The following is a 12,657-nucleotide window of genomic DNA, read 5'->3' as shown; positions in this document are numbered from 1 at the left end:
AAAGTAGCAGTTTATAAAATCAACATATAAAAATCAATAGCTTTCTATATACCAATAATGAATCTGCTGAGAAAGAAATTGGGAAAACAATACCATTCACAATAGTCCCCTCACCCCAGAAAAGTAGGAACAAATCTAGCAAAGGAGGGAAAAACCACTACAATGAGAACTATAGAATATTGATGAAATTGAAAAGGACACCAGAAGATGGAAAGACTTCCCATGTTAATGGATAGGCAAAACTAATATTGGCCATACTACCAAAAATAATATGCAGATGCAATGAAATTCCCATCAAAATACCAATGAAATTCTTCACAGAGCTAGAAAAAACAGTCCCAAAATTCATTTGAAGAATAAAAGACAGAATAGCCAAAGCAATTCTAAGTCAAAAAAGCAATGCTGGAGACATCACAATACTTGACTTCAAATTATACTACTGAGTTATAGTAACAAAAACTGCTTGGTCCTGACATTAAAACAGACACATAGACTGATGGTACAGAATAGAAGACACAGAGACAAACCCACACATCTACAGTCATCTGATCCTTGACACAAATACCAAAAATAAACTTTGGAGAAAAGACAACCTTTTTTAACAAATGGTGCTAGGAAAACTGGTTTTCCATATATCTCTCACCTTTCACAAAAATCAACTCAAAATGGATCAGAGACCTGGAAATTAGACCAGAAACTATAAAACTTCTAGAAATAAACATAGGGTCAGCACTCCAGCATAAAGGCACAGCAATGACTTTCTCAATAGGACCCCTAAAGCTCAAGAAATAATGCCAAGAGTTAATAAATGGAACAGCATCAATTTAAAAACCTCTCCACAACAAAGTTAAAAATTAGGAACATGAAGAGACAACCTACCAAATTGGAGACAAAACTTTGCTAGCTACTCTTCTGACATATGATTAATATTAAGAACACACAAAGAATTGAAAAAACTTACCACCAAAGTCCAAATAACCCAAATAATAAATTGGCAAATGAACTACACAGACACTTCTTAAAAGAAATACTCTTCTCAAGAAAAGAAATTCAAATGACCAACAAATACGTGAAAAAAATGTTTTGGCATCTTTAGTGATCAGGGAAACACAAATGAAAACTACACTAATATTTCATCTCACACCAGTCAGAATGGCAGTCATCAGGAATACAAATAATAATAAATGCTGGAGAGGATGTGGGAGGGAGAGGAACACTTATACACCATTGGGATTGGAAATTAGTACAACCACTGTGGAGAGTCGATTTGAAGGTTCCTCAAAAGACTAGGCATAAATCACTGTATGACCCAACTATAGCACTCCTCAGTATTTATCCTATTGAATTAAAGTCATTATACTATAGTGATATATGCATACCTGTGTTTATAGCAGCACAACTCATAATAGCCAAGCTATGGAGCTAGAATTGTTGTTCACCAATGGATGAATGGATAAAGGAGATGTATACGTACATAACTGAATTTTATTCAGTCATATAGAAAAATGAAATTATGTCATTTGAAGGATAATGGATGAAACATGAGATCATTATGTAAGTGAAATAAGCCAAAGTCTGAAGGTCATGGATCATATTTTTTTTTTTTCTCACATGGGGAAACTAGGAAGGAAAAAGGAAAACAAAAAAGGTGGTGGGGAAATCTTAAGATCAAAGTGTGATCAATAAAGGAATGAGACCGAGGCAGGGGAGGAGAGGAGGGAGGACAGAAGAGCTGGGTAGTGATGTTGTCCAAATTATATTGTTATATTGTGCACATGTACAAATATGTAACAATCCCATCATTATGTGCAACTGCAATACACCGATAAAAATGTGGACAGGCAGAAAAGAAAAAAGAGCAGTGGTTGGTTGTGCTCTTGGGGTGTCTAACAGAGGGAAACGTATATCCCTCGTGCAGGATGATGATTTTATCCTGGGCAGAGTCCCTTGGAGAAAACCTACAAATACAAACTCAAAATCTCAAGCCACAAAAATAAGCCACCAAGAACAAGAATTGGTAAAAAACAACAACCAGAAAAATTAAATCCCTCCCAAATCACATATTGAAATTATCAGATACAGATTATAAAATAGACATGCTTAAACTCATTACAGAATTTTGAAAGTAAATGAAAATATGAGAAAAGAAATGGTTTAATATATTTTAAAAGACCCAGCCATTTGGAAAATAAAATACTTCTAAAAGTTAAAAAAATAGCTGAAGGAATTTTTACAAACACAACAGAAAAATAATAGAAGTGATGATTAGTTACATGGAAAATAGATCTGAGGAAATTATCCAGAACTCAGTGCAAGAAAAAAAGGAGTTGGAAAATATGAAAAATAAATTAAAGACATGAAAGATATTACAAAAACAATTGCACATACATATAATCGAAGTTTCCGAAAGAGAAGATAGAGATTGGGAGACAGGTAACGTTTGAAAAGATTTTTTTTCTGAGAATATCCTCAGATTGAAGAAAGACAGATTCTGAGATGTAGGAAATAATGCATCATAAAACAGAATGTATATATAAGAAAATATATAGCAAGATGCATTGTGGTGAGACTCTATAGAGATATTTTGCCAAGTTCTCTATGGAGATCTTCTGCCTCAATCTCTGGTTTTTTGGATTCTTATGCTCTAGTCAGCAGGAGCATCAGCAATAGGCTACTCTATTTTCATTTACTATTTAATGTTTTTTCAAGATTCTTTATAGGCATGGTCTATAAAGATTGACAGATGGAGAAGGTGCACGTCAAAGATGAAGGGACTTGTTCAAGACCAGCTAGCTTGGCAGCAGATGGAAGGCTAAATACGTGGTCTAACTCAGACCTTTTCTGTTTTGTGTTTTGGGGAGAGAGTTTCTGAGCTCCTTGGAACCCTTCTGTAACTATAGGGACAGTTGTGCTTTAGGGAATATTAAGTTAGGGGTTAAGGAAGAGATTTCCTGACATGTGGAGTGTCCCAATCTGCTCTTTCAATTGCAACAGAACTTGACCTTTAATCGCAGGACAGTCAGAGATGCCTCTTGCCCTGGCTAGAATGTGCTGCCTGTTGGGGTATAAAAAGGTACTAAGGCTATGGCAGAGGCTGTTAGCTTAGGGAAGAATTCAGCAGAGGGGCCAACCTCACAGTTCTTTCTCTTACTTTCTTGTCTCTGGGACATGTTGGTATGACTGTGGTTTCTGTCATAGGTTATGGAGTATCAGAAAGAATAGGAGTCAGAAGTTACAGGCAAGGTCCTGGTTTTGTCCTGGCTTTGTTTTCTAAGTGGGAGGTTGCTTATTTAAAAAAAATAATAATAATTTAAAAAGCAGGGTATGTGTGTATGAAGCAGGGAGGGAGGGGACTGTGGTCTGAAAAAGTGACCTAATAGAAAGGTTTCCGACTTGCTATTGTAGTTGTCCGTGAATCTCTTAAAATTTCTCCAAAACATTAAAGAAGGTGTGTGCTCTTTATGATTGTGAAAATGCAACCTGCGCAGCTGAGTTTTCTAGCTTCCTTGACTCTGTGAGCTGCTGACCTTTCTCTTCCATTAACAAGAGCCTGCTGCTATTGTTTGGAAAAAAGAACCCTGACTAATGCTTTATGGTCTGTGAGAGTCCCTCCAATTTAAAGGATGATTACTTCCCACACTTTTTATTTTTAATTATCAATTAGCATTTAACACAGAATCCACAGAATGTCATTTCCTAAAAAGGGAGCAATGCTCAGAAGTCTGTGGGTTGATTCTCCCCAGGAGACGCATGCGATGTGCAAAGGGACCAGATTTTACATATGACAAATGAGCCTTTGGGGCATAGTAATTTGGGCTAGAAAGGACTCTAGAGATCATCCTGTCAGGAAAAATTATGAAAGACTAAAACAGGCAAAAAAGAAAAAAATTATCAAATGCCTTGTTTAGTGTATCTTTCCAAGCAATCTTCCTTTCATTGTCTCAAAAGTTATTTTTATAACTCTACAACTCATAGAAAATAACAATAATGCAAATTATTCTTTTTTCTTAAAAATACAAATTGGACCAAGCATGTTGTTACAGGCCTATAATCCTAGCTACCTGGAAGGCTGAGGCAGGAGGATCACTTGTTAGAGGCCAGCCTGGGAAACTGAGGAATATCCTGTCTCAAAATAAATTTTTGAAAGATCTGGGAGTGGAGCTCAGTGGTGAAGTGCTTGCCTAGCATGTGTGTGGTCCTGAATTAGATTAACACCACCACAAAACAAAGAAATAAACAAACAATAACAAAAATATCCACACAAATTAATTGTATAAAGTTAAATGTTACTGATTATTGACTAACTTTAGATCTATTTGTAAATTCAATTCACATTGATTATGTCTAGTAACAATATATTGGTTCTCTATTTAATTAACAAGTTAAAACATTTAATAGGTGCTTCTTGTATTCATTTTATATTGTTATTAGAGTCATGATTCTATTCTCTCTCTTTTTAAAATTTTAGTGGTTTAGCTGGGGATTTTAGCTGGGGATTATAGCTGGGGATTGAACCCAGAGCTTTATGCATGCAAGGCAGACACTTTACCAACTGAGCTATACCCCAACCCCTCTAATCTCTTTTAATATAACAAATGAGAATCCTGAGAACTTCATTGACTTATCAAAGATCAGGGTGTTAATCTGGGTCCTCTGAGAGGCAGAAGCCAAGATGGGATTAATCTGTACAGCTTTTATCAGGGGAAATACCTAGGAGAGCAAAGGGGAGGCAATAAGAAGGCTACAAAGGCCCTCAGACTACCATGCAGGTCTGACCCTGCATGAAGGAGAGTGGGGAAGAAAATTGGGTGGGAGCTTTCTGGATTTTTGTACAATCTAAGAAAATCTGTCAGGTTCATCAGGAGCCCTAGAGCCTGATTTCAACCTCGGAAGAGTCCTGTGCTCCTGACTCTTCCTGAAAACCCTTGGCATTGATCTCTGATTTTTGCACTCTTACCTGCTTCATATACTTACAAAACTGGGCTTGAATACTTGGGGTCTTCTGCTTATGGAAGAGAGGATTCTGGGGATGGAAATGAGGCAGTGAATTTGCCTTCTAACCATAATATAACATTGTCTCAAGTTAAACCTAAAAGATCTTGCATCTCTTGGCACAGAGTCTTTTTCAAAGGCCACAGGAAAGTGAGAATTCTCAGAATGACTGTGGCCTGGGTTAGACATGTTGGGAGGTGCTAGCAGGGACCAGCTTATGCATTCAGAATACCCTGGGGTCTTCTGTGTTCTCTGATTTGGGGGATCAGTGATGGATCCCAGGTATAACCTACTTTCAGTGGAGAGCCTTTTTGTTACTTTTGTCTGGACTCCAAGAACATTCCAGAACCCTCCTCTCTTCCCATACGTTGGGAAGAGGACCTTTGTTTCCTGTGGATTCCTAGTTCTCAAGTACTATGAGAGGACATTGTCCACAGGGTGGACCAGAGTCTGTGCTTTCCACATACAAGTCTGCATAATTTGACATCATTCTTGGGGCCTATGATAGGTTGACTTGATGTCCTCTGGTATTTACTACTTTGCCACCCTGTCCCAGGTGTTTCAATTTGAGGTGAAGGGGAGAGGGCCAAGTGCTCAGCAGGAGGGGAACAACACACTCTGCAATTTTAGAGCACTTGTAGATTATTGTGACCCCCTTTATATATTTTAAATAACTTATTTATTTGTTATTTTTAGTTATACATGACAGTAGGAAATATTTTAACATATCATACATACATGGAGCATAACTTCCCATTCTTGTGGCTGTACATGATGTGGAATTTCACTGGTTGTGTATTCATATATGAACATAGGAAAGTTATGTCTGATTCTTTCTACTGTTGTGACCCCTTTAAAGACAAGTGAACCAAGACTTTGGAAGATGAAATTCTAAGATAACTTTGCTACAAATTCAATCTATAATGGGATTCTCCCAACTCCCAGTCCCAATGTGAGTGTGCTCTCCAGACCACCATTGATTTATGTGTCTGTTCATTTATCCATCAGGTCCACAACCCAAAAGTACAGAGGTGACATGGACTTTTTTGAGATACCCACTGTCTTTTGTGAGAGAGAAAGGCTGAAAGTACTGAAAAATTGGGTGAGAACTGGAGAGGAGCATCCAATCCAGGAAAGGCTCTCCAAAGGAATGACATTTCAGCCATTTCAGGGAGGACAAAGGGAAGGTGGCTTCTGAAGAAGCAGAGGTGGAGGACCAGTGTTGGAAGGGAGAAGAAGCAGGGCACTAAATGGGGTGGGTGCAGGTAGAATGCAAGGGGTGCATTTGAGGAGATAAGAAGAACACAAAGGGCCTTGAAGCTAACTGAGGAAGAGAGGGACCTTGATGGGTTTTAAGCACACAACAGCGTCGGATTTATGTTATCTCTGATCACCCTCAAACTAACCCTTGACTTTCAGTCTGACACCTTGGGCAAGCATGAGAAATAACTAACATGAAAGGGTGTTAAAACTGACCCTCTAAGCTGGCGTGGTGATGCATGCCTGTAATCCCAGCCACTTGGGAGGCTGAGGCAGGAGGATCTGGAGTTCAAAATCAGCTTCAGCAAAAGCAAGGCACTAAGCAGCTCAGTGAGACCTTGTCTCTAAATAAGATATAAAATAGGACTGGGGATGTGGCTCAGTGGTTGAGTGATCCTGAGTTCAATCCCTGGTACCAAAAAACAAAACAAAACAAACAAAAACAAATAAACAAACAAGCAAAAAACCACCTTATCCTTTAGAAACAACACTTCTTTATTCATTTCTAGGCACCTCTGAGCTGGCATTGTGGGACTCAGTGTAAGAGTACACAGAGAAGCCTGCATACCATATGTCAAAATATTTAAAAGCAATAAGAAGCCAACAGGTCATTAAAGTAATGTGTTCTATCCTGCATCCTTGAAAACTATTGTTTTATAGCAATCTGGAAAGCTAGGTTTGAGTTTAGAATTTTGAATTCTCTGGAGTCTTGTGTCAGAGCTGGCCATGTCTCACTTCTTCTCTTCCCAGCCTGGCTCCATCCTGCACTTCTAGGGGCCTTGGTGCACATCTGTGGGCCCCAAACCCCATGTCTTAGTTGTTCATGTCTTCCACAAATACTGTTTTCTTGCCATACTTTAGGAGAGACATGCTTGAGGAAGAGTCCCATATTGGTTCTAAAAGAAAACTCGGGGCCATCAGGAAGGAATTTCAGGGTTCTGGGTTCACAAAACATAGTCTAGATTCTGGAAGGCAAGGCCTGGGATATTCCCTTGGTTTTAAGAATTCCTCATTCCATGGGAAGGACAACAACCTGAGGAGGACCAAAGAAGAAACAACTAAGCATGGAACCCAGGGCAGAACCCCTCTTATGTAAGGGTGGAAGGGTCTTCAGGCTTCTTTTGTCACTAAATGGTGATGGTGTCCTTCAGGCAGTGGCTTGTGGTTTCTGTAGGGTTTTTCCACTGGAGGCCAGATGGTGAACCCTGGTTGGGAATTCACCCCACTCATCAAATTCTTCTTTATCTTTTACTTCAAACTGCTGGGCTTAACTCTGCTCCTCTTTTATATGCTGTTGTGCCTATGAAATCCCAGTGTGGCTGCCTGTGCTTGGTGCTGTCTGGGCCGGATGGCGGGCAGTGATGTGGAGGAAGAGGGAGTCACTACAGCCTTTGGAGGGTCCATCTGGTCTCCCTTTAAAATTTGTTTGCCTGCATTCTGTGTTTGTCCTTTTCCTTCCTTGAGCCTGGCAGTTCTATTTTTGAAGGTCTGGGCAGGGACCAGGGCTAGGCAAGTACAGCCAAATCAAACAGAGTTTTATCTGCCTCCCTTGGCTGCTGACCTCTGCTTATCTTCCTGCTCCAACCTCCTCTCTCTCTCCTAGAAGAATGGATCCTGTCTTCACGTTCTGGGCAGCTCACCAGAGAGAAAGAAGGGAAAGAGGAAGAGAGAGAGAGAAAGAAGGAGGAGGAGAAGGAGGAGGAAGTGGGGGGAGGGGGAGGGAGAGGTGGAGGTGGAGAAGAGAGAGAGGTGGAGCCCGAGGAGAATTCCATTGGGACATGGAAACTGAGAGATTTAGTTCAACTCCTAAAACTGAAATATTTTTCCTGGGTTCTCTCTTTGGGAACACTTATGTGTAGGATTAATTTATGACTAGATCTCAAACAAAAACAGTCTGTAAGCCCAACACCCAATAAAGTCTCCATTTAGCTTCTCCTCACATTTCCACCCCACCTGGCAGGTTGGTCCCTCTGGCTCCTGGTGTGTTTTCTGTGTGCTCTGCTTCTGTGAGGTGTCTGGCTCACAGACCACTAATGTGCACAGTCTACATGTACCTCAGCTTCAGTGCCTGCTCACAAAATACTAACTCACTCCCTGTTCTTAACTTATAAGCTAGTTATCATGCTGGGTAGATGTGAACTTTGATTTGGGGGCTGTAAGGTCCCAAAGGGGACCCTGGCATTTGCCACCATTCCTGTGTAGTAAATCCCACAGAGCAGACAGACTCAGAGGGACCAGGAATGTAGCATTATCTATTGTAGGTTATCTCCACAGCACCCAACACATCAGTTCTCAGATGGAATGTTAGGAGAGGACCTTGGAAATCCTCTCATTTTACAAGGAGGAAAACCAAGAGAGATGTGATGGTACTTAAGACAAAGTTCTAATACTAGAATGCTGATGTTTCAGTGGCAGAAACTCAGTTGCATTGTGTAATGGATTTTCTCTAGTTGACCTTATGGAGTCCTGTTCTCTCAGCCTCTGTCCTTGGGTAAGAGAGAAGTTGGTAAAAACAAGAAAGACTTAAGTTGAGTTCCTGACCCCACTCCCAGGAAAGGCAACCAGTTCTCAAGGTCTGGAAAGAGAAGATTGATTGGCGTTCTGTCAGACCCAGGGGAATGGAGGGAAGGGCTGCAGGCATGAGGGATGGCATGAAAGTAAAGTCTAAGAGATACTGTGGTGGAAAAGTCTCAGCATGGTCAGGGAAGGTGTTTAGGTGGTTTATTGGAGTTGCTGAGAACTTCCTGTTGATTCCTAGGTGAGACCTCCAGAATGGGCAGGCTGCAGAGGGGAGCAGCTCCCTGGCTTTTTATCCCCCCACAGAGCTCTACCCAATTCCTTATCTGACTTTCTGTCCTTTCTTCCCAACTTCCCAGACTATGCCCTCTGGGAATCATAATTCGTTATTCCCTATATCCAATATATTCCTCTCTGAATAGTCCCTGTGTCTTCTTGCTCTGGTGGAGACCTGGTTCTCCCCTGAGAACCCTGATCCCACTAGAACCCTCTCATGTGGGGACACTTCTCTACCCTATGGGCTTGTCCCACTGAGCCTGGAGGAGATGCAGAATCTTCTTTTCTTTACCTTGACACTTATTTTCCCTAAAATCTCTAGGTTTTAGTTTTCTTTCAGCAGAGGATTTATGAGGTGTCCCTTGAGTCATTTACAGACCCCCTTGGGTCTTTCCTTCTCATTCTTTGCAGTTTCAGTACCTGGAATACTGTCAATCTCAACAGTTCCTGATTGACCACCTGGAGGATGCTCCTTATACGCTGACCTTGAACTGTCCTCACTCATCTTGGCCTCCACTGAACTTTATTCACGTTCTTGTGGGCATATCCCGGCCCCTGTCATTACCAATGCAAGCACTCTCTCCATAATGTACTGAATCTCAACTGAGAGTTGTACTTCTCCCCAACCCTTTCTCCCTTACTCCCTCTAGTACTTACTCTTTGACTGCACAGGGATTGCAATCCATCCATTCTGCCATCTTTTCATGGGTCGTCCTTGCTCCCTCTGTGTATTCAACTTTCTTCCAGCTCAGGTTCATCACTAGAATCCCTCCTTTGCAATTACCCTATATTTCTTAGCTTCCCCATGTAATGATCTGGGAAACTCAACTGTGGTTAAATCCAAATCCCTGCCTACTTTGTGTATCACTAAACCTGACTGAAGCTGCCCACCATGCCGAGTAGGCTCATCTCAGGTGGGCCTTGGTACTTCTTAAGCAAGGCCGGTGCTTTCACTGTCCCCCTCCTATACCTCTCCGTTCCTCTTTCCTTCAATGCATTCTTCACCATGTTTACTCAGTTGATAATAAACCAAGAAATGGTAAACAATAAGAAGAGAAAGACACATACTTTCACCACCACATCAGTATCCCTCCTTCACTTAGGCCCTTCCTTCCTGTTGCTATGGAAGAAATGTCCACTGAAGACTCAGTGAAGTTTATTCTTTACAGTCAAACCTTGTTTTATTGTGTTAAACTTCATCACACTTCACAGATACTGTGTTTCTTACAATCTGAAGGTTTGTGGTGACCCTGTGTTACACAAGCCTATTGTTTTTCCAGTAGCATGTGCTCACTTTGTGTCCAAATTTGCAATATTTCAAGAATTTTCACTACTATTAGATCTGTTATAGTGATCTGTAATCAGTGATCTTTAGTGTTATTATGGTAATTGTCTTAGGGCACCAAGGAGTTGTACCCTTATAAGATAATGAACTCCATCTATGAATGTTGTGTGTTCTCACTACTCCAACATCTAGTTATTCCCCCATCTCTCTCCCTCTCTGCACACCTCCCTGTTCCCTGATATACACTATTACTAAACTAGGAAAATCAATAATCCTACAATGGCCTCTAGTGTTCAGGTGAAAGGGAGAGTCACATGTCTCTCACTTTAAGACAAAAGCTAGCAAGGATGAAGCCTAGTGAGAAATCCATATCAAAAAACAAGATAGGCCCCAATTTGTGCCAGTTACTCAAGCTGTAAATGTAAAGGAGAAGCTTTTGTTTTTATTTTTGTTTTGAGAAAAAGGAAAAAGAAGTTTTATTGCTTTGCTACCAAAGGAGAAACACAGGGGACTCCTGTCCCAGAGGCTATGATGCTGGCCATTAGGGGGAAGAGGGATTTTGTAAAGAGGTGATTCGAAGGCTACATCCAGGTGCTCTCCGTCCAGAGTTGTACTTCATTTGTTAATTTGGGAGATAGCTGTTTCTTAGATCTTCTGGTGCCATCCCCAAGACTGAATTACTTTGTTCTAGTGGTGAGTGTGTGCTCAAGGACACATAACTCTGCCTAGGTTGGGGAAGAAAGGTTATTCTGTTTCCCCCAAGATTTGGGAGGGGAGAGATTAAGGAAGAAAAGGAAAAGTTCTTGAAGGAAATTATAAGTGACTCTCTGGTGAGCACATTGAATGATAAGAAAGTGAAACAGTCTTTTACTGAATATAGAAGAAATTTTAGTGGCCTGGAAGGATCAAAGCACCTGTAACATTCCCTTAAGCCAAAACTTAATCAGAGCAAGGTACTAACTCTTCAATTCTATGAAGATTGAGAAAGGTGAAGAAGCTGCAGAAGAAAAATTTGAAGCTAGCAGAGGCGGATTCAGGAGGTTTAAGGAAAGAAGTCAGTTCCACAACAGAAAAGTGCCAGCCTGACGAAGAAGTTGCAGCAAATTATTCAGAAGATATAGGGAAGATAATTCATGAAGTTGACTTCACTGAACATTTTTGGAATGTAAATGGAATAGTCTTAGACTAAAAGATGTCATCTAGGACTTTCACAGCTAGTGAGAATTCAGTCCCGGCCTCAAAGCTTCAAAGGACAAACTGACTTTTGTTGAGTGCTGACTTTAAGTTTAAACCAATGCTCATTCAACTATTCTGAAAATCCTAGGGTCCCTAGAATTATACTAAATCTATTCTGCCTGTGCACTATAAATGAAAAAAACTAAGACTGAATTTAAAAACTAACACATGAGTTTACAACATAGTTTATTGAATATTTTAAGCCCACTATTGAGAACTACTGCTCAGAAAAAAAATATACCTTTCAAAATATTACTGCTCATTGGCAATCCACCTAAATCATGCAAGAGCTCTGATGGAAATGTGCAATGAGATTAATGTTTCCATGCCTTCTCACCCAACATTCATTCTGAAGTTCACAAATCAAGGAGTAATTTTGACTGTTAAGTCTTCTTATTTAAGAAATACATTTTCTAAGGCTATAGTTTCCAAAGACAGTGATTCCTCTGGAAGATCAAACTAAAATGAAAACCCTCTGGAAAGAATTCATCATCCAGATGCCATTAAGAACATTCCTGATTCATGGGAGGAGGTCAAAATAAAAACATTAACAGGAGTTTGGAAGAAGTGGATCCCAAATTTCATGGCTGATTTTCACTTAAGACTTCAGTGGAAGGAATAACTGCAGATGTGTTGTGCACAGCAAGACAACTAGAATTAGAAGTGAAACCTTGAAGGTATGACCGATTTGCTGCAAATCCAGGATCAAACTTGAACAGATAAGGAACTGCATGTGATGGTTGAGTGAAACTGGTATCTTGAGACAGAATCCTGGAACAGATACTGTGCACATTGTCAAAATGACAAAGGATTTAGAGTATATTACTTAAACTTAGTTGATAAAGTAGTGGCAGGACTTGAGAAGATTGATCCCAATATTGAAAGAAGTTCTACTGTGGGTACAATGCTATCAAGCGTTGTGTGCTACAGAGAAATGTTTTGTGAAAGAGTCAATTGACATGGCAAATTCCATTGTTATTTTAAGAAATAAACACAGCCACCCCAATGTTAGCAACCACCAATGATGTTGGTGATCAGTCAGCAGTGAATGATATTAAGGAAGGATCCTCTAGCAGCAAAGAAGACAAGAA

This window comes from Sciurus carolinensis, chromosome 12 (assembly GCF_902686445.1).
Source record: "Sciurus carolinensis chromosome 12, mSciCar1.2, whole genome shotgun sequence".
NCBI classification, from domain to species: Eukaryota; Metazoa; Chordata; class Mammalia; order Rodentia; family Sciuridae; genus Sciurus; species Sciurus carolinensis.
Note: the sequence above shows the minus strand (reverse complement) of the source record.